The 22,433-nt window shown below is 48.6% G+C and overlaps 1 protein-coding gene across 1 annotated transcript in view; it reads right to left on the bottom strand.

Moving 5' to 3' along the window:
* Positions 1-22,433, bottom strand: part of RSPH1 (radial spoke head component 1) — a 158,452-nt gene that overhangs the window by 31,593 nt on the left and 104,426 nt on the right. The window lies entirely within an intron of this gene.

Raw genomic sequence — 22,433 nt, 5'->3', positions numbered from 1 at the left:
ACCTTTTCTGATCTGTTCATGATCCCCTTCTTAATCATTCCTAGCATTCTGTTCGCCCTTTTCACTGCCACCGCGCATTGCGCAGACGGCTTTATCGACTTGTCGACCAGTACTCCCAAGTCTCTTTCTTGGGGGGTCTCTCCAAGTACCACCCCTGACATCCTGTATTCGTATATGAGATTTTTGTTACCGACATGCATCACCTTACACTTATCCACATTGAACCTCATTTGCCATGTCGCTGGTCATTTCTGAAGCATGGTTATGTCACGTTGCAGATCTTCACAATCCCCCTGTGTCTTCACTACTCTGAATAACTTTGCATCGTCTACAAATTTAATCACCTCACTTGTACCAATTTCCAGATCGTTTATAAATATGTTGAAGAGCACGGGTCTAATTACTGAGCCCTGCGGTACCCCACTGGTGATGCTCTTCCAGTCAGAGTATTGTCCATTTACCCCCACTCTCTGTTTCCTATCTGCCAGCCAGTTTTTAATCCACGTATATCCACGTATTTCACCCGCAATTTTCCGAAGTAGTCGTTCATGGGGAACCTTGTCAAATGCCTTCTGAAAATCCAGATATACAATGTCGACTGGGTCACCCTTGTCTATCTACCTGTTTACTCCCTCGAAGAAGTGCTGCAAGTTTGTCAAACAAGATCTTCCTTTGCTGAAGCCATGCTGGCTGGTCCTCATCAGATCGTGTCCGTCAAGGTGTTCAATGATTCGGGCCTTTATCAATGCCTCTACCATCTTTCCCGGTACTAAGGTCAGACTCACCGGTCTGTAGTTTCCCAGATCTCACCTCAAATCTTTTTTGAAGATTGGTGTAACATTCACCACCTTCCAGTCTTCCAGAATCTTTCCTGATTTGATCGACAGATTGGCTATTAGTTGAAGCAGTTCAGCTATAGTCCCTTTCAGCTCCTTGATGACCCTCGGATAGATGCTGAGCGATTATTGCTTTAACACTGCTTCCCGATACATATAAAAAGTGATCGCTTCTAGCAATCCAATAAAAGCGACTGGTCAAAACCAGTCGTTTATCTGCCCTACCAATACAAATTAATATATTTATAATATGCCATACCATTTTTTAAAAATGGGCACAGATGCTGTGTGTGTGTTACGCACAATATCTGTTCCATTAAAAAAAAGCAAGCTGAGCCCCCCTGCCCTCCCCGATGACAACCATGAGTCCCTGAGCCCCCGATAAAGAGATAGGAGGGTTGCCCGTTCCCTCCTGCCACCAAGAAAAAACCCCTGATCCAACCAAAATTGGCAGGAATGATGTCCACTCCCTCCTACCACTAGATGCCCCTCCATGCCAGGCACCCCCCGAAACCATCCCCTATCCCCCCATAAAAAAGGCAGGGGAGATGCCCACTCTCTCTGGCCACTGAATGCTCCCTGAAACCTCCTGACTCTCCGGCTCCGAGACCCGCCAGTAAAAAATGGTGGGTCTTCCCCTCCCCAGTGCATCATGTGATCCATGGGGAGGGACCCTGATTGGCTCAAATGCCTAAGGAACCTCCCAAGGGCTGATGAATTCAATTTATTTTGTAGATTATCATTGCATGTGTAAGTAATGATTGGTCTTATTCTTCTGAAGCATTGATGTAATTCTAAAATATGGCTTTAAGCATCTGAGCCAATTGAGTCCTTAGGCTCCTCCTTCTGTATCCCAGGATACAGAGGGTGGAGCCTAAGGTCCTGATTGGCTTGACTGGTCAACCACTGGATAGTATGCCAACACTCTGTTCAAGATTTGAAATTCTGTGTGTTCAAAACTTTCAAACAATGATGAAGAGGTAGGGATCTTAATCTTTTTGTACTACAAGCCGAACAACGTACGATTTATAAATTAAATTCCATTAGTCCATTAGGTTTGAACCAAGAGATTAATTTTTTACCACTTTTTATCATCTTTTGCTTTTAGTGCTTGAGGTTTACCCTTATATAATCCCATACATCTCCTTTGGTATAGAAGAGCAGTGTTCTCCCCAGAAATTTTTTCCAGCCGGGTGGTATGAAAAAGTAGCTGGGTGGGGTGGGCGAGACAGGGAAATTTGATGGTGGGGAAAATTAAGGGCTCCTTTTACAAAGATACGTTAGCACCTTAATGCGCGGAATAGCATGCGCTAAATTGCCGCGCATGTAGCCGCTACCGCCTCCTCTTAAGCAGGCGATAGTTTTTCAGATAGCATACGCTAATCCGGTGTGTGCACTAAAAACACTAGCGCACCTTTGTAAAAGGAGCCTTAAATGTGTACTATTTTTATTAATTATTATTTTCCAATGTTCACTATTGCTTCCTTTTTTTAAGGTTTGACACTTGTGCCAGAATATTTTTACTAAATTTAAGAAGTATCCAATTCTAGAAGTGAATAATTAGATATTCGCCCTCTTTCAAATGGTATAGAGCACATGTGTCAAACACAAGGCCCGCGGGCCAAATCCGGCCCGCCAGGCCTTGCAATGTGGCCCGCACCGCGCTGTCATCACTGCACGCCGCTGCGTTCCATCACAATGACGCGCGGTGACATAGGAGGCTTGTGATCTCGCCGGCCGTACTTGCTATCTATCTCCCCCCATCGACCGCCCCCCCCAAAAACCTCCGACCGCCCCCCCAGCCGACCCGCGACCCCCATGGCCGACCCCCACGACACCCCCACCCCCCTTCCCCGTACCTTTCTGTAGTTGGCCGGACAGACGGGAGCCAAACCCGCCTGTCCGGCAGGCAGCCAACGACAGAATGAGGCCGGATTGGCCCATCCGTCTCAAAGCTCCGCCTACTGGTGGGGCCTAAGGCGCCTGGGTCAATCAGAATAGACCCGGGAGCCTTAGGTCCCACCAGTAGGCGGAGCTTTGAGACGGATGGGCCAATCCGGCCTCATTCCGTCGTTGGCTGCCTGCCGGACAGGCGGGTTTGGCTCTGGTCTGTCCGGCCAACTACAGAAAGGTACGGGGAAGGGGGGTGGGGGTGTCGTGGGGGTCGGCCAGGGGGGTCGGAGGTTCTTGGGGGGGGCGGTCGATGGGGGGAGGGGGGTTTGCGTCGAGGGCAGGAGGGCCTGGGATCCCTCCTGCCCGTAATGTAGTGCGGGGTGGGGGTAGGGGGTCGCCGTGGTCAGGAGGGTTTGGGCTCCCTCCTGGCCCGAACAACTAGCGGGGGGGGGGGGGGGTCGCCAGGGCCAGGAGGACTTGGGCTCCCTCCTGGCCCGATATTGTCGGGGAGTTGGGGAATCGGCGGGGCAAGAGGGCTTGGGCTCCTTTTTGCCCCGATCGTGTCGGTGAGTCGGGGGGGGGGGCAAGAGGGCTTGAGCTTCCTCTTGCCCCGATCGTGTTGGGAGTCGGGGAGTCGGCGGTCCTTCGGGGTGGGGGTGCAGGTGCGTGCGAGCGGTCCTGCTTGGGGTGAATCAGACGTCGGGGGGGGGGGGAACTATGTAAAAAAAATACACAGCAGAAGCTGCCAGTTCCTGGCATAAAGTGTAGGCATAAAAATCGCAACAGAATCTGCTATCTGTACCCAGCCAGGCATTTATTGACTGACTTTTTCATTCTAACGCAGATTTCCAATAAACTACATCTTTTACTGCCAATATTGATCCCAAAATGTCCAGGAAAAGAAAAGTTGACGGTGAAGGCAGACAATTTAATGACAAATGGGAAAATGAATACATGTTTGTGCTTAGTGAGGGCAAACCAGTGTGTATATTGTGTTATGAGACAGTGTCGGTGATGAAAGAGTACAATATACGTCGTCATTTTGACACCAAACATAATGTTAAGTATGGCAAATATACTTTGGAAGAAAAGCATAAAATTGTTAAAGAACTAAAAGGCAAACTACAATCACAGCAGCAAATGTTTACAAAGGCTACAGCGAAAAATGATGCTGCAGTGAAAGCAAGCTTTATAGTGGCTGAAGAAATTGCCCGTACTTCAAGGTGTTTTTCAGAGGGTGCCTTTTTGAAGCAATGCATGCTAAAAGTGTGTGAGAAAGTATGCCCAGACCAGATACAGAGTTTTCAAACTGTCAGTTTGTCAAGAAACACCATTGCAGACAGAGTTCAAGAACTCTCAGGAAATCTATCATCACAGCTGGCCGAACAGGCATGCAGTTATCTCGCTTTTTCACTTGCTATCGATGAAAGCACAGACAACACTGATACAGCGCAGCTGTCCATCTTTATACGTGCTACGAAGACCGACCTCTCTGTCACTGAGGAACTTTTGGATGTAGCTGCCATGCATGGGACGACGACTGGTAGAGATATATTTGAGGCTGTGGAGAAATCTATAAATAATTTTAAATTACCCTGGGAAAAGTTGGTGGGGCTAACTACCGATGGCGCACCTTCAATGTGCGGAGAAAAGAAAGGCTTGGTTGGACTAATGAAGGAAAGAATGCAAAAAAGTCACTGCCACACACCCTTGATTACTTATCATTGCATTATCCACCAAGAGGCTATGTGTGGAAAAGTTCTGGACATGAATGACATAATGATATAATAATGAATGACATAATAATAGTCATTAAAACTATTAACTTTATAAGGGCACGTGGCCTGAATCATCGCCTGAATCATCGCCAGTTCCATACCACACAGAAGTAAGATGGCTGAGCAAGAGCGCAGTCCTCAAAAGATTTTTTGAGCTCAGAAAACAAATTGCTCTTTTCATGGAAAGTAAAGGAAAGCCCTTGCCTGAACTGTCGGATCCCGCCTGGCTATGTGATTTTGCTATGATGTGTGACATATGCGAGCATCTCGCCCAACTGAATCTGAAGCTGCAGAGACGCAAACAAGTCATCACGAAGATGTCTGACATGATCACAGCATTCCAGCGTAAACTTCAACTATGGAAGTCCCAACTGGAACAGGACAATCTTGCCCACTTTCCCGTTTGTTTGAGTATCTCAACCACTATTTCTGGTACTTTTCCTTGCAGTCGGCTGGCTACCAAAGTTAGCCGTTTACTAAGTGAATTTGAGCGGCGCTTCTCTGACTTTAGAACACAGCACTCAGGCTTTGACATCTTTGCCAATCCTTTTACAGTTGATGTCAACAATGTGCCCCATCACCTTCAGATGGAGATAATCGAGCTTCAGTCTGACAGTGGCCTGAAATCAAGGTTTCAGGATGTTGAAATTGAGGACTTCTACCCTCTACTGCCCCCTGACTCAATGCCAGAGCTCCGACTTCATGCTGCCCGTATTCTATCCATGTTCGGGAGCACCTATCTTTGTGAACAGATGTTTTCAATAATGAATCTGAACAAAAACAAGCACAGATCACGCATTACCGATGACAACCTCCATGCTGTTTTGCGGGTTGCTACAGCCCAAGAAATAAAACCAAACATTGACTCATTGATACGGGGAAAACGGTGTCAGACATCTAGCCAGAAAACAAAACAATGAGCATTTTAGGTACATTCCAATATTACTGTTTTGCTTGATACCAATATTACTGTTTTGCTTGATAGCATGTGAGTTGGTTAACAGCACTGTTAAGGAAAAGATTGTTCCACTCATTTTAAATTCACATTTCTGGTTAACATTGTCAGTTTATGACTGTTCAGTAAACCATTCGGCCCGCGATTTAGGCTGGATTTTAGATTTTGGCCCCTTCTCTGATTGAGTTCGACACCCCTGACCTAGAGCTTCATCAGGCCTTCTTCATTTGCAGTGGCTCTTTCCTCGACGACATCTGCTGTATATCCTCCTGTATCCTCAGGTCAGATAGCTCAGTAGACAGTTCCACCGATGGTACTTAAGGTGCCTAAGACTTCTAAGTCGAAGCACATTTCCACTGCCTCGGTGGAACCTCCAGCCAAGGCAGGTGGTCCGGTTTCAGGCACGGATCCATCCTTGCCGGCTTCTTTCCAGACCATGTTAGAGCAGCAATTTGTTCAATTCCTCCCCAAAATGGAACCGAAGCTAGCTACTCTAATCCAGCCTGGGCATTCTGCAGACTCCCGCAAGGTCGAGCCTCTTTCTATGCCTCAGTCTGAGTCTTCACACTCTATGCAGGGAGCAGAGTCTCTGCGAGTGTCTGGTCTGGCATTTATGAACGTGAAGCAAGGAACAGATTCTTTGCAAGTGCATCAGCAGGAATCCTCACACTCCATACAAGGAATAGAGTCTTTGGGAGTGCATCGAGGTTCCTCCATTAAGCCTCTGGAGCTTCGATCCATAGCCTCCAGTCTTATCCATTCTTTGGTGGCATCGGCTGCTTCCCTCTCTGGGGTGAAGTCTCCTCGATCTTTGAGATCTGCTTCCAAGCACCGTTCTCACCAACGATCAAGACCTTCATCGAGGCATCCTTCCAGGCATAGTTCTTCTTCTAAGGAGCGTCCTTCTTCAACTAAGCCTCGATCTACATCTAGACCGCCGACTCCTCGTTCGAGGTCTCCACTTCCACACCTCGAAGACTCAGCAGTTTCGATTGCCTCATCCAAGTCTCCCTTTTTTCCGATGCCTTTTTTCCAGCCGAAGCTTCATCTTCGACCCAGGCTGCCTCAACGACCTCGAGTCCTTCTTGAGGCAAGGCATTACCAGATCAGCTATCTTTCTCCTCTTTTCTTTGTCAGATGGCTGTGGACTTGGACCTTTAATTGGACGCTGGTTCCAAATACTCTAAGGAGTATCTCGAAGTCATGCATCTTCCTCAACCTCCAGCAGAGTCACTTAATCTTCCTATTCACAAGCTTTTGTCTCAAACTTTTACCAGAAGCCTGGAGACTCCTTATGCAATTCCAGCTGTTCCAGGCAAATTAGACTCCAGATATAAAACTCTCCATTGTAAGGGATTTGAGAATTCACAGTTATCTCACGAATCCCTACTTGTGGAGTCTTCCTTAAAAAGATCCCATCCTTCCAAGGTTTATGCTACTGTTCCTCCTGGAAGAAAAGAGAAAACTATGGACAAATTTGGACGTCGCATCTATCAAAATGCCATGATGTCCTCTAAAGTCCTCAATTACAATTTCCTCATTGCTCTTTTGCCTAAATTTCTTACTTATTTAAATACTCAAAAGCATTTGATTTTCAAGAAGTCATCGCTTCTCTATTACAGCTCAGATTACATCTACTTCAGTCTTCTTATGATGCCTTTGAGTTGTCTGCCTGGGCAGCTGCTTGTTCTGTAGCAATGCGCCGCCTTGCCTGGCTTCGTACCATTGACATGGATCCTAATCTTCAGGACCGCTTGGCTAATATTCCTTGTGCAGGCAATGACCTCTTCGATAAATCTATCGAGGCAGCCATCAAGAAATTGTCTGAGCATGAAAAATCCTTTGCTTCTATTGTCAGACCTAAGCCAAAGCCAGCTCCTGCCAAGCCTACATGCCCTCCTCCCATTTACCAGAGGCATTTTGCTCCAAGGACGGCTCCTTACTCTCGCCCTCCTCCTAAGAAACAGCAGACTCAGAAGCAATAGAAATCTCAACCTTCTGCTGCACCTAAGGCTACTCAGCCTTTTTGACTGTTTAAAACATAGCATAACCTCCTCCGTTCTGTCTCTGAATTATCTTCCCCCATAGGAGGTCGTCTCCATCATTTTTACCACCGATGGCAGACAATTACATCCGACCTCTGGGTGCTGTCCATCATCAGGGAAGGATACTCTCTTCATATCACTCAGGTTCCACCTAGAGAATGACATGGTGGCGGTTTACCCGCGGCTACTGCGTTTAGCCGTGGGTAACCCGCCAAAAACGGGGAATGAAAATTAGCAGCCTCTGTGGGGACGGGGACAAGGCCATCACCGCCCCGTGGAGCGGTGAATGGTCTTGTCACCGCAGTGAGGCATAAAGAATCGTGCGGTCACCGCAGCCCCCACCCGCCCACCCGCATGTCGGCTTGATCGTTTACTAGAAAAAACAAGGAAGGCAATCAAGTCACATCAAGGTTTGCGTGGGGGAAGCCCACAGTGCCAACCTGTCTCACAACTTATAAGCCAAATACAGTGTACCAAGTCAAAAAAGCATGTCACACTGTATAATTTTATAGGGCGCTCTCAGTGTGAACCCTCAGTGATAGGAGCACAGCTCCGACACTTCACTTCTGGGTCAAGGCAATAAGCCTCCACCCACACACCATCATCGAGCGCCCTGTGTGTGCAAGAATCAAAGCAATCAACAATCAAAGTGAGTAAATAAAACTCAACACAACACAAGCAAGCAACCTGAGCGACCCCCACACAAACCCTGCCAGCCAAACCCCCTCAAAAAGCACGCACAAAATCACAACGAAATCAAAAACCATGCCAAAAGGTGAAAAACATATCCAAAAATAAACAATACTTATCCAAAACGGTCACACCAACGGAAAAACCGCGCCAGGAGGAAAGGTTCAACTGCGCTGGTTTCGGGAGGAGCCCTTCTTCAGGAACCTGGCCTCCAACAGAACACGAGCAGAGAGGACGGCTGGAGGGCGGGGTGCCCGGGAGGGAGAGCACACCAGCTAAAACAGATCTACATGCACGAACCAACCAATCACACTGTGCCAGCACTCAACACAATCATAACTACAAAAAGGAGCAGAGAAAGAAAGGGGGAGGAAACAAAGAACACCCACCAATAAAAGCACCACAATCAGAAAGGTTCCTCCCCCCACACACACCCACACACAAGCACACCATACCCTGTATCCAAAATCCATTATCTAAAAGAAGCCGAGAGCCCTATTAGACAATGGTATTCCATTCCACACTTTCGTTAAGGCCATTCGGCTGAACAGATTGTAATTGAAAAATCCAATATTGTTCCCTAAGATTCAAATGAGCCTGTCGATCCCCCCTAAAGTCCCAAGGGACTTGCTCAAGCACGAACCAAGATAGGTCAGTAAAACAGTGACCAAGATAGGTCAGTAAAACAGTGGCTTGATCGTTTAACCAGCTTCCTCTCTCCACTTCACCTTAGTTTGCCGGCTTTCTTTTTCGGCGACCGGAACGCTTTGAAAAGAGCCGCGCACGCGCGGCTGCTCAATATTCAATCTTCTGCTCTGACCCAACCGGAAACAGGAAGTTGCAGCAGAGCAGAAGATTGAACTTTGAGCAGCCGCGTGTGCGCGGCTCTTTGAAAGCGTGCCGGTCGCTGAAAAAGAAAACCGGCAAACTAAGGAGAGCTGGAGAGCAGTAGCGTACCAAGGGGGGGGCGGAAGGGGCGAAAAAGGTAATGGCGCCAGGCCTTGGAGCACCGAGGCAGACCGCTTCTCCCCCCTCCCAGCCGAACCCCCGCTGACCCTCCTATCTCTCCCCCCCAAGTGAACCTTTCCGACCCTCCCAGCGAAAGCAGCAAACCTCCCTCCAGTAGCGTCGGCTTTCTCCTCCCTCTGCCGCATCACTGATGACGTCATCAGTGATGCAGCAGAGGGAGAAGAAAGCCGCGAAGGAGGTTTGCTGCTCTCGCTGGGAGGGTCGGAAAGGTTCACGGGGGGGAGATAGGAGGGTCAGCGGGGGTTCGGCTGGGAGGGGGGAGAAGCGGTCTGCCTCGGTGCTCCATTACCTTCTTCGGGCAGCAGCAGCGTTTACAATTCGCTGCTGTTGCCGGCTTCAGGCCTTGTTCTCTGCCGGGTCCTGCCTACTTCCTGTTTTCATGAAGACAGGACCCGACAGAGAGGAAGGCCTGAAGCGGGCAACAGCAGTGAATTGTGAATGCTGCTGCTGCCCGATGAAGTTCAGGACATCAGGACATCGGGGAAGGAGCAGGGAGAAATCGGCTGCTGGCTTGGGGGTGGGAGTAGGGAAAGAATCGTGGAAGTGGAGAAATTGGCACGATGGCTTTGTGGGGGCTAGGGGGAGAGAGAAAGAAAGGAAAAAATAAAGAGGAGGGGGGGGCCAGGGGGAGAGAGAAAGAAAGGCAGAAATAAAGAGGGGTCAGGGGGAGAGAGAAAGAAAGGCAGAAAGAAAGAGGGGGGACCAAGGGGAGAGAGAAAGAAAGGCAGAAATAAAGAGGGGGTCAAGAGGGAGAGAAAGAAAGGCAGAAAGAAAGAGGAGGGCCAGGGGGAGAGAAAAATAAAGAGGGAGGCCAAGGGAAGAGAGAAAGAAAGGCAGAAATAAAGAGGGGGGTCAGAAGGAGAGAGAAAGAAAGGCAGAAATAAAGAGGGGGGTCAAGGGGGAGTGAAAGAAAGGCAGAAAGAAAGAGAAGGGCCAGGGGGAGAGCGAAAGAAAGGCATAAATAAAGAGGGGGGGTCAGGGGGAGAGAGAAAGAAAGGCAGAAATAAAGAGGGGAGCCAGGGGGGAGAGAGAAAGAAAGAGGGGGGGCAGGAGAAGAAAGAAGAAGGATCATGAAATCACCAGACAAAAAGGTAGGAAAAATGATTTTATTTTCAACTTAGTGATCAAAATGTGTCCGTTTTGAGAATTTATATCTGCTGTCTATATTTTGCACTATGACCTCCTTTTACTAAAACGCAATAGCGGTTTTTAGCGCAGGGAGCCTATGAGCGTCGAGAGCAGTGTGGGGCATTCAGCGCAGCTCCCTGCGCTAAAAACCGCTATCGCAGTTTAGTAAAAAGGGAGGGGGAATATGTGTCTATTTTTTTATAGTTGTTACTGAGGTGACATTGCATAAAGTCATCTGCCTTGACCTCTTTGAAAACCCACGGAATATAAATGATAATTAACATTTTCTCTGCGTACAGCGTGATTTGTGTTTATAAATTTTATTGTTGGTAGATCATTTTGACTTGGCCACAAAGGTAAGGGGGAGGGAGGGAGGGGAGCTGCTGAAAGACATCTAGTAATCCTTGCAGGCTTGACTGTGCAGGGAATTATTTTTGAAAAATCATGTTTTGTTATGTGACTGGCATTATCTAGACTTTAATTTCTATGAATGAATAGAATGAAAATGATATAAAATTACTTGCTTGCGGGGACCGCGTGTTCCGGCTCACACAAGGAAGGAGGGGGTGAAAGGGAAAAAGTTTCTCTTCCTTGGAAAGATTCTGAAGTGACCTTATCAAAGAAGATCAGCACCAAATGTACAAGAAATCCCTTAAACAATGTCAAAAGAGCCCAAAATAGAAAACTGCTACTGCCTTGAGACTCCATTATTGAAGGAATCAACTTGAAATCACAGAAGAGACAGGAAAAGGTTAAATGCCTCATGGAATCCTCAGGTACAAAACACAAACCAAATTGTGAATGAAATCAGAGCAGACAGTAAGAATTATAAAATTGATGTCATTATCCATCTGGAAAAAAAGGCGTACTAGAAATAATGCCTCAGCAATACAATTTTCAGAAGTTCTATTTGCTCATGGTAAGGGAGAAGAGAGACTGCTAGTGATGGTGGGGGGACTGATAGAAGATATGAAAGAAGGGTGGTAGAAAGGAACAGATGGTAAAGGAGGGAGGGAAGGGTGGTGGTGGAAAGGAATAGAACAGACATTGAAAGAGGGTAGAGAGGAACAGACCCTGAAAGGAAATGTGGAAGGCAGAGTGGGGAGAAGACGCTGGAAGGGAAGAAGACAGATGCCAGACTATGGGGGAGCAGAGGGAAGAAGATGGGTGCTAGAAGGGGACGGTGATGGGGTGGTGAATGGGATGGCAGTGGCGGTGACGGGGCGGTGAAAGGGATGGTGGTGACGGTGACGGGGCGGTGAAGGGAACGACGGTGACGGGGCGGTGCAGAGGATGGTGGGCCGGGGACGGTGCAGTGATGGGGACAGATTTTTTCCCCGTGTCATTCTCTAGTTCCACCAGAGCTTCCTCCAAGAAAGTATCCTTCCAGTCCATCCCAGACAGCCCTTCTTCTTCAGGAAGCTCAAGCTCTGCTTCGTCTCCATACCATCGAACCAGTTCCTTTGGAACAGCAGAACAAGGGATTTACTCCCGTTACTTCCTTGTTCCGAAGAAGACGGGTGATCTGATACCCATTCTGGATCTCAGGGCTCTCAACAAATTTTTAGTCAAAGAAAATTTTTGAATGTTGTCCCTAGCATCCCTTTATCCCCTTCTAGATCAGAACGACTGGTTATGCTCTCTGGATCTCAAGGAGGCCTACACTCATATTCCCATTCATCCGGCCTCCCGTCAATATCTCAGATTTCGGGTGGGGAATCTGCATTATCAATACAGAGTGCTGCCCTTTGGCCTCGCTTCCTCTCCCAGTGTTCACCAAGTGCGTGGTAATGGTAGCAGCAGCTCTACGGAACCATGATCTTCAGGTATTTCCCTACCTAGACGACTGGCTCATCAAAGATTCAACATCTCAGGGGGTTATTGTAGCGACCCAAAGGACTACGTGGTTCCTACAAAGTTTGGGATTCGAAATCAACTTTCCCAAATCCCAACTTCAGCCCTCACAGAATCTACAATTCATCAGAGCTGTTCTGGATGTCCAACTCAGAGCATTCCTTCCGCAACAACATCTGGAAGCTCTCCTTCAACTCTGTCATACAGTGTCTTCCCGCTCTTCCATCTCAGCGAGACACATGATGGTATTCCTAGGTCACATGGCCTCCACAGTACACGCAGACTTCACCTCAGAATTCCTCAGTGGACCCTGGCATCTCATTGGACGCAGGTTTGCGACCCACTTTCTCGACACATAACGGTCACTCCTTCATTGAAGCAGTCTCTCCGTTGGTGGATGCTCTCTTCCAATCTCTCCAGAGGCTTGCTTTTTCAAACCTCCCCATCAGAAGGTCCTCACAACAGATTCTTCGACCTAGCTTGGGGCGCTCATCTCGATGGTCTCCGTACACAAGGCCACTGGACCAGTACGGATCGTCAATGTCACATCAATCTGTTGGAACTCCGAGCGATTTTCAAGGCTCTCAACGCTTTTCAGCATCTTCTTCAAGACCAGGTAGTCCTCATTTGGACAACCAAGTCGCCATGTATTATGTCAACAAACAGGGGGACAAGATCTTCTTCCCTTTGTCAAGAAGCTCTGAAGGTTTGGGACTGGGCAATCCACCACAACACCTTCCTCAAAGCTGTCTACAACCAAGGGGCAAAAAATTGCTTGGCAGACAACTTGAGTCGTTTTCTGCAACCTCACGAATGGACACTCCATTCCTCGCCTCTTCATCACATTTTTTCACAGTGGGGAACGCCTCAGATAGATCTCTTTGCTGCTCCCCACAACCACAAACTGCCTCAGTTCTGCTCCAGGATATATTCTCCTCATCGCCTTGAGGCAGATGCTTTTCTTCTGGAATGGACGAATCTCTTCCTCTATGCATTCCCTCCATTCCCTCTCATTCTCAAGACTCTGGTCAAGTTTAAGAACGATCATGCCACCATGATTCTGATTGCTCCTCGGTGGCCGAGACAACCTTGGTACTCCCTTCTATTTCAACTCAGCAGCAGGAAACCATACCATCTACCAGTTTTTCCATTTCTGCTTACACAGAGTCAGGGATCTCTGCTTCATCCCAACCTGCAGTCTCTACACCTGACAGCTTGGTACCTCTCAACATGACTCCTCTTCAGTTTTCTCAACCTTTCAGAGACATTTTAGAGGCTATCATCAAAATAAGGAGCCTCAACATTCCTCCTTATCTTCTGTTTTGGATTACCTTTTGCACTTATCCACTTCTGGCCTTAAGTCTACATCGATCCGAGTCCATCTCAGTGCAATTGCAGCTTTCCATCAGCCTATTGAAGGGAAACCTCTCTCTGCTCATCCGATAGTTTCCAGATTCATGAAAAGACTTTTCAATGTCAAACCTCCTCTCAAACCGCCTCCTGTGGTTTGGGACCTCAATCTTGTTCTTGCTCAATTGATGAAGCTTCCATTTGAACCAATGTCTACGGCTCATCTAAAGTATTTCACTTGGAAAGTGGTGTTTCTCATTGCCCTCACTTCTGCTCGAAGAGTGAGTGAGCTGCAAGCTTTAGTTGCTGATCCATCTTTTACTGTGTTCCATCATGACAAGGTGGTCCTCCGTACTCATCCTAAATTCCTCCCTAAAATGGTTTCAGAATTTCATCTCAACCAATCCATTGTTCTTCCAGTGTTCTTTCCAAAGCCTCATTCTCATCCTGGAGAAGCAGCTCTTCATACCCTGGACTGTAAACGTGCTTTGGCCTTCTATTTGGAACGCACCAAACCATACAAAACTGCTCCTCAACTTTTTGTCTCCTTCGATCCAAACAAGTTGAGACATCCAATCTCTAACTGGATGGCTGCTTGTATCTCATTCTGCTTTGCCCAGGCTGGATTACACCTACACAGTAGAGTCACAGCCCATAAATCAGAGCTATGGCAGCTTTAGTAGTTTTCCTCAGTTCTACACCTATTGAGGAAATTTGCAAGGCTGCTACTTGGTCCTCGGTTCACACTTTCAATTCTCACTATTGTCTGGATATTTTCTCCAGACGGGATGGCCATTTTGGCCAGAGAGTATTACAAAATTTATTCTCCTAAATTGCCAACGCTCCCACCATCCCATTCTGGTTAGCTTGGAGGTCACCCATATGTGAGAATAGGCTGCCTGCTTGGCCTGGGATAAAGCACAGTTACTTATTGTAACAGGTGTTATCCACGGACAGCAGGCAGCTATTCTCACAACCCATCCACCTTCCCTGGTTGGCTTTCTCTGCTAGCTATCTGAACTGAGGAGATGCGCCCTACACTGGGCAGGAAGGCACTCGCGCATGCGTGGTGCGGCTGACTTGAAACTTCTAGTTTCTACAAGCAAGTCTGTTTGCAAGGCTTCTGCATCCGGGCTCCATCGATGACGTCACCCATATGTGAGAATAGCTGCCTGCTGTCCCTGGATAGCACCTGTTATTGTAAGTAACTGTGCTGTACTTACTATCCCCTCAAAATTACCATTCTGTCTTTCTCATCCATAAGTCCTTGCTCTGCTTCCCAACACTCTCTCATTCACTCACCAAGTCCCAGTCATCTGCTGCTATTTTCCCCTACCCCCAGGTCCTAGTCATCTGTTCTGTTCTTTCTCTTCCCCCCTAGTGCTATCTATCTTCTACTCTGTTCCCCTTTCCCACCACTCTCTAGTGTCATCCATCTTCTTCTGCAATCTACCCACTGTCTCATTTTTTTCTAATCTGATGTCCTCACCTCACACCAGTCCCATTCATGTTTTGCTCTTTCCAGGGTCTCCTATTTAATATTTATTTTATTTTCTTCCCATATCCACTATCATTCGCTCTATGTCCCTACTCCTTTGTTTCTATGCTTCCCTGTATCCAGCTTCTCTCCTCTCTTCCCTTTTTTAGACCCCTACCCACACCCCAGGGCCAGCATCTCTCCCCTGTCCCCTCCCAATGGTACAGCATCTCCCTCTTTCCCTTGGTAGGTCCAGCATCTCACTCTATCTTCCTCCCCTTGGTCCAGTCTCTTGGGCTATTCCTTCTGCTCACCGTCCCATCCAAGGATCTTTATCTATTTTTCTCTCTCCTTCCATGGATCCAATGTCTTTTTTCCTCTCTTCCCCACCCTTCATCCCTTCCTCCCCATGATCTGGCATCTCCCTCCCTCCTCTTCCCACTGATCTGACATTTCTTTTTCACTTCATATCCTCCTTCCTCCCCTTCCACAGGTACATCACTCCCTCTCTCTTCCACTATCCCCAACTCATTCTGTGGTCTGGTATCTCTTCCTTCCCTCCTTCCTATGGTCTGGCATTTCTTCCCCATCTCTTCCTGTTCCCCCCATGCTAAAGTCCTCTAATCTTTTTGTAGTGTCAACCATCAAGGCAACCTTGCCTCTTTCTGGCACTGGAAGCTTTTCCTCTGTAGAAGCCCACTTGTATAGGAACAGGAAGTTGTGTAGAGGGAAAGCATCCAGGGCTGGCAAGAGGCAAAGCTGCCTTGATGCTGCCAGAAGGTCGGAATACTGTAGTGTGGGGGAAGGGGGGAGATAAGGGAAAGGAAAAAGATGCTAGACCGAAGGGAGGAGGATGTGAGGAGGATACCAGAGAGTGCAGGGTGGGGTAGGGGGGGACACTGAACAACTACGCACAAGAAGGTGGCTCTCATCTGTAAATTTCATTTCGTACAACCTGGCTACCCTGGCTCTACTGCTCCTGCAGCAGTAGAAAAAAATATCGTATTGTGTAGCTGAAAAGAACATAACCAGTAAGCAAAACTTCCCAATACTATACCCAACATACTACAAAGGATGCCGTAAGCAACATAATTGCAGTGAAAACAAAAAAAAGATGACAAGACAATAGAAATGACTGAGACAAGAAACATTAACATAGAAAAGAAAGCTGAAATAATATTCAGCTGTCAAAAGAAATCAGAATATTTGTTCAACTGTAACTAAACACTTTTACTATGAAGTAACAAGGGAAAGAAAGGGTGATAATGCTTGTGAAAGTCAATTATGAAACTTCTCACAGTGCAGACAGGCTGATGTGCAAGCTAAAATTTAAAATTCCCAGTAGAGATTCTCTTTGAAAATCCAGTGGCAGGTGAGTGCCTCAAGGAATGTGCTGTGATTGCTTTTCCAAGTGAAAAACACTAAAGAGTATTTTGCAGATGCAGGAAATTTGAAAAGCAATGTTACTTACCGTAACAGTTGTTATCCAGGGACAGCAGGCAGCTATTCTCACTAGTGGGTGATGTCATCTGACAGAGCCCCGATACGGACATCTTGAAAGCATGTCTTGCTTGAAGAAACTTAGAAGTTTCAAGATGCCCGCACCGCGCATGCGCCAGTGCCTTCCCGCCCGATGTACCGGGCGTGTCTCCTCAGTTCAGGTAGCTAGCCTGAGAAGCCAACCCAGGGGAGGTGGGTGGGACGTGAGAATAGCTGCCTGCTGTCCCTGGATAACAACTGTTACGGTAAGTAACATTGCTTTATCCCAGGACAAGCAGGCAGGTATTCTCACTAGTGGGTGACCTCCAAGCTAACCCCAATGGGATGGTGGGAGAGTTGGCAATTTTAAGAGAACAAATTTTGTAACACTGTTTGGCCAAACTGTCCATCCCGTTTGGAAAAAGTATCCAGACAATAATGAGAGGTGAATGTATGAACCGAGGACCAAGTGGCAGCCTTACAAATCTCCTCAATCGGTGTCGATCTGAGGAAGGCTACAGAGGCTGCCATTGCTCTGACCTTATGGGCTGTGACCTTACAGGGAAGGGATAATCCAGCCTGGGCATAGCAGGAAGAGATACAAGCCGCCATCCAGTTAGAGATGGTGCGCTTCGATACAGGTCGTCCCAACTTGTTTGGATCAAAGGAGACGAAAAGTTGAGGAGCAGTTCTGTGTGGCTTTGTGCAATCCAAGTAGAAAGCTAGAGCACGTTTACAGTCCAGAGTGTGCAAAGCAGATTCCCCAGGATGAGAATGAGGCTTTGGAAAGAACACTGGAAGCACGATGGATTGGTTGATGTGAAATTCAGAGACCACTTTAGGCAAGAATTTTGGATGAGTACGAAGGACCACCTTGTCATGATGGAATACCGTGAACGGTGGATCCGCCACTAGGAACTGAAGCTCGCTGACCCGGCGAGCTGACGTGAGGGCCACCAGGAAAACCACCTTCCAGGTGAGATACTTAAGTGGAGCCTTGTTGAGAGGTTCAAACGGAGGCTTCATAAGATGAGACAGGACAACATTGAGATCCCAAACCACAGGAGGAGGTTTGATAGGAGGGTTGACATGGAAAAGTCCTTTCATAAATCTGGAAACCACAGGATGAGCGGACAAAGGTTTCCCCTGTAGAGGCTGATGGAAAGCCGCAATAGCACTCAAGTGGACTCATATGGAGGTAGATTTGAGACCAGACTGAGACAGGTGTAGAAGATAGTCCAATACAGAAGAAAGGGAAGCTCGCTGAGGTTCCGTGGCATTGGAAATACACCAGGAGGAGAATCTAGTCCATTTTTGGGAGTAGCATTGTCGAGTAGCAGGCTTCCTGGAAGCCTCCAAGACCTCCCTCACTGCTTGAGAAAACTGGTGAGGAGTTAGGTTGAAAGGAACCAAGCTGTCAGGTGGAGGGACTGCAGATTGGGATGAAGTAGTGAACCTTGATGTTGAGTGAGTAGTGAAGGAAACACTGGAAGAAGTACTGGCTCCCTGCTGCTGAGTTGAAGTAGAAGGGAGAACCAAGGTTGTCTGGGCCACCGAGGAGCAATTAGAATCATGGTGGCATGGTCTGATCTCAACTTGACTAGAGTCTTTTGAATGAGAGGAAAAGGAGGAAACGCATATAGGAAGCGATTCCCCCAATCCAGTAGAAAAGCGTCTGCCTCGAGGCGATGGGGAGTGTAGATCCTGGAGCAAAACTGAGGCAGTTTGAAGTTGTGGGGGGCTGCAAAGAGGTCTATCTGAGGCGTCCCCCACTGTGCAAATATCTGATGAAGGGGCTTGGAATGGAGAGCCCATTCGTGAGGCTGGAGAAGACGACTCAATTTGTCTGCCAGGACATTGTCTTTCCCCTGGATGTAGACAGCCCTGAGGAAGGTGTTGTGGCGGACCGCCCAATCCCAGACTCGAAGAGCTTCCTGGCAAAGAGGGGCCGAGCCCGTGCCCCCTTGTTTGTTGACATAATACATGGCGACCTGATTGTCAGTGCGAATTAGGACCACCATGTCGTGAAGCAGATGTTGAAAAGCTTGAAGAGCATTGAAGATGGCTCTGAGCTCCAGAAGATTGATTTGATGGAGTCGTTCCGCACTGGTCCAGAACCCCTGAGTGCGGAGACCATCCAGATGAGCTCCCCATGCATAGTTCGAGGAATCGGTGGTGAGAACTTTCCGGTGGGGAGGAGAGTGAAACAGTAAACCTCTGGATAGATTCGAAGAGGTCATCCACCAGAGAAGAGACTGCCGTAGAGCAGGAGTGACTACAATGTGGCGGGACAACGGGTCGGACACCTGAGTCCACTGAGATGCCAAGGTCCATTGAGGAATTCTGAGATGTAGTCTGGCAAAAGGCGTCACATGAACTGTGGATGCCATGTGACCCAAGAGGACCATCATGTGTCTCGCTGAGATGGACGGGCGAGAAGACACCGACTGGCAGAGTAGAAGAAGAGCATCCATGCGCTGAGGAGGAAGGAACGCTCGAAGTTGGATGGTATCCAGGATCGCCCCGATAAAGGGAAGAGTCTGGGTGGGCTGAAAATGTGACTTGGGAAAGTTGATCTCGAAGCCCAAGTTCTGCAGAAAACAAATCATAGTCAAGGTCGCCGAAATGACCTCTGGAGCCGACGGGGCCTTGATGAGCCAATCGTCGAGGTATGGAAATACCTGTAGACCCATGTTCCGGAGTGCAGCGGCCACCACCACCAGACACTTCGTGAAGACTCTGGGTGAAGAGGAAAGGCCGAATGGAAGCACTCGATACTGCAGATGTAGATGTCCCACCCGAAATCTGAGGAACTTGTGGGAGGCCGGATGAATTGGGATGTGAGTGTAGGCTTCCTTGAGGTTCAGAGAGCATAACCAATCGTTCTGCTCGAAGAGGGGGTAGAGAGAGGCAAGGGTCAGCATACGGAACCGCTCCTTGACCAAAAACTTGTTGAGGACTCGAAGGTCCAAAATGGGTCGCAGATCGCCCGTCTTCTTCGGAACCAGGAAATATCGGGAGTAAAACCCTTGGTTTTGCTGATCTAACGGGACCGGCTCGACGGCCCGAAGCCGAAGCAAAGCCTGAGCCTCCTGGAGAAGAAGAGCGGTCTGCGTTAAGTTGGAAGGATACTCTCTTGGAGGGTGGTCCGGGGGGACCCGTTGGAAACGAAGAGAGTATCCCTCTCTTACGATGGTAAGGACCCAAAGGTCTGTGGTGATTGACTCCCATCGATGACAAAATTGATGGAGATGACCCCCTATGGGAAAAACAGGGGAAGGCAGAACATCGGTTATGCTCCCTGGAAGAGAGTCAAAAAGGCTGGGTAGCCTTGGGTGCAGCCGGCATCTGAGGCTTCTGCTGAGTCTTCTGAGGAGGCTGTCTCTTCGCAGGCTGTCTCGCAGGAGGAGTCTGCCTCGGTTGATAACGCCGCTGGTAAATTTGAGGCGGTCTAGAAAGACGAGACTGCTGAGGCTTCGGTTTAGGACGCAGAATAGACTGAAAAGGCTTTTCATGGTCCGACAGCTTTTTAGTAACAGTTTCTATAGACTCATCAAACAGATCCGCTCCTGCACAAGGTACATTTGCAAGTCTGTCTTGGAGGTTCGGATCCATATCGATGGTTCGAAGCCACGCCAGGCGACGCATGGCGACCGAACATGCCGCAGCACGAGCCGAGAGCTCGAAGGCATCGTAGGAGGATTGCATCAGTTGAAGACGTAACTGGGACAGGGTCGCCACCACCTCTTCAAACTGGAAACGAGCCTGTGCATCGATGAAAGGAATGAACTTGCGGAGCACCGGCAAGAAGAAATCCAAGTATGAAGAGAAGAAAAAGTTGTAATTGAGCACTCGAGTCGCCATCATCGAGTTTTGATAGATACGTCTACCAAACTTATCCATTGTTCTCCCCTCCCTGCCTGGAGGCACAGAAGCGTAGACTTGGGAGGGATGAGAACGCTTGAGAGAGGACTCGACTAGAAGGGACTGATGAGAAAGTTGAGCTCCCTCAAACCCTTTGTGGTGAACGATGCGGTATCGAGCATCCAGTTTACTGGGAACTGCAGGCATGGAATACGGTGTCTCAAAACAGCGCATGAAAGTCTGGTCCAGCAGCTTATGCAAAGGAAGCCGAAGTGTCTCCGCCGGAGGGTGAGGCAAGTGCATGGTGTCCAAATACTCTTTAGAATATTTGGACCCAGTGTCCAAAGTCACATCCAAGTCATCCGCCATCTGTCGGAGAAAGGATGAGAAAGACAGTTGGTCTGCCAAGGCCGGCCGACGGGATGGACTAGAAGAAGTAGAAGCCTCCGGGTCCAGGGAGATGTGAGATCGGCATGGAGAAAAGGAGGTAGATGGTTCCTCGTACTCTGGTCCCTCCGGCTGGGACACATCCGACGAGGAATACCCCAAACGCTGCATCTTTTTCTGCGGAGACACCTCCGAATGACGTGAGGAGTGCCGAGAAGAGTGCCGAGATCGATGCCCCTCCCGGTGACGGGACGGAGAACGAGATCTTCTGTGCATCGATTGATCCTTCGAAGCCTCAAAGGAATGGATAGGGCTCGATGCAGTGGATCGTAGAGGTGGCAGAGATGCGGATTCACGCAGCGCCACCCATGTCTGGTATGGAGTGCGGAAGAACTCTTCCTGCGATGCAGTATGCCCAGGACTACAATTATCAGGAGCCGCCCTAGCACCCTGTTGTCGTGGAGGTGTGATGGGCTCCAAAGGCGGCATCTCAGGAAGGGAAGCCCTTCTGGAGGATTCCGCCGCCCTCCGCCGAGCCCCCTCGTCGAGCAGAGAGATCGAACGACGAGGAGGAGGGGGAGGGGGCGGACCGCCCCCTGAAACCGGGGTCGGAATCTCACCTTGAATGTTGGCGATAAGCCGGGGTCCCATAGTTTGCATAAGCTCGACAAACTGAGCTTCTAGCAAGGATCGAAGCGAAGCCGATATGGAGGGATCCGCACCGAAAGGGGGTCCTCCTGCACGGTCTTCACGTTCCTTCGTGGCCAAGTGCTTCTGCTTGCTAGCTTTAGGCACTTTAATGACCACGGGAGGGACAGCTGAAGGCGGTACCTGAACCGAGGAGACGGAGGCAGGCGCCGATGCTGAACTCGATGCAAACGATGCTGGCTTCACGATGCTCGATGCAGGAGTCGTCGATGCAGGTTTCGAATGGACCGGCGAAACCTCAACAGACGTCGAAGCAGACATGTCCTTGGCAGTCTCCATCTTGAACATCGACTCCCAGAGCAAGCAGCGCCGTTTAAACGAGCGCGCAGTGAGCGTGGAACAAGGCCGGCACGATTTCGGGACGTGTTCCGGACCAAGACACTGAAGGCAGCGTCGATGCGGGTCCGTCAACGAAATCGCACGCTGGCACTTGCTGCACTTTTTAAAACCGGTGATTGGTCGGGACATAGGCCGGAAAATCGACGCTGCAAGGTCGAAGGCGCTAGGCCGCAGCCACGAGGCTGGCCCGGCTGAACCGCCGGAAGAAATAATTTTAACTTTTTTTTTTTTTTTTTTTAGAAAAATAAATTAAAAGTGAAAGAAATTCAAAGAAAGAAACAAAAACGCGGGATATAGAAGGCAAAAAACTGAAATTCAGTCAGCGCAGAATGAAGACAAACTTCTCAGCTCCGCGGAAAGAAAAGAACTGAGGAGACACGCCCGGTACATCGGGCGGGAAGGCACTGGCGCATGCGCGGTGCGGGCATCTCGAAACTTCTAAGTTTCTTCAAGCAAGACATGCTTTCAAGATGTCCGTATCGGGGCTCTGTCGGATGACATCACCCACTAGTGAGAATACCTGCCTGCTTGTCCTGGGATAATACTGTATACCTCTGCATATACTTTGTTAGCTGCACGTTAACCTTGATTCAAGCATTGCCCTTTATCCGTGCACTTTTG

This window comes from Geotrypetes seraphini, chromosome 4, assembly GCF_902459505.1.
Source record: "Geotrypetes seraphini chromosome 4, aGeoSer1.1, whole genome shotgun sequence".
In the NCBI taxonomy this organism is placed as follows: domain Eukaryota; kingdom Metazoa; phylum Chordata; class Amphibia; order Gymnophiona; family Dermophiidae; genus Geotrypetes; species Geotrypetes seraphini.
This window is presented reverse-complemented; position numbering and strand designations above follow the sequence as displayed.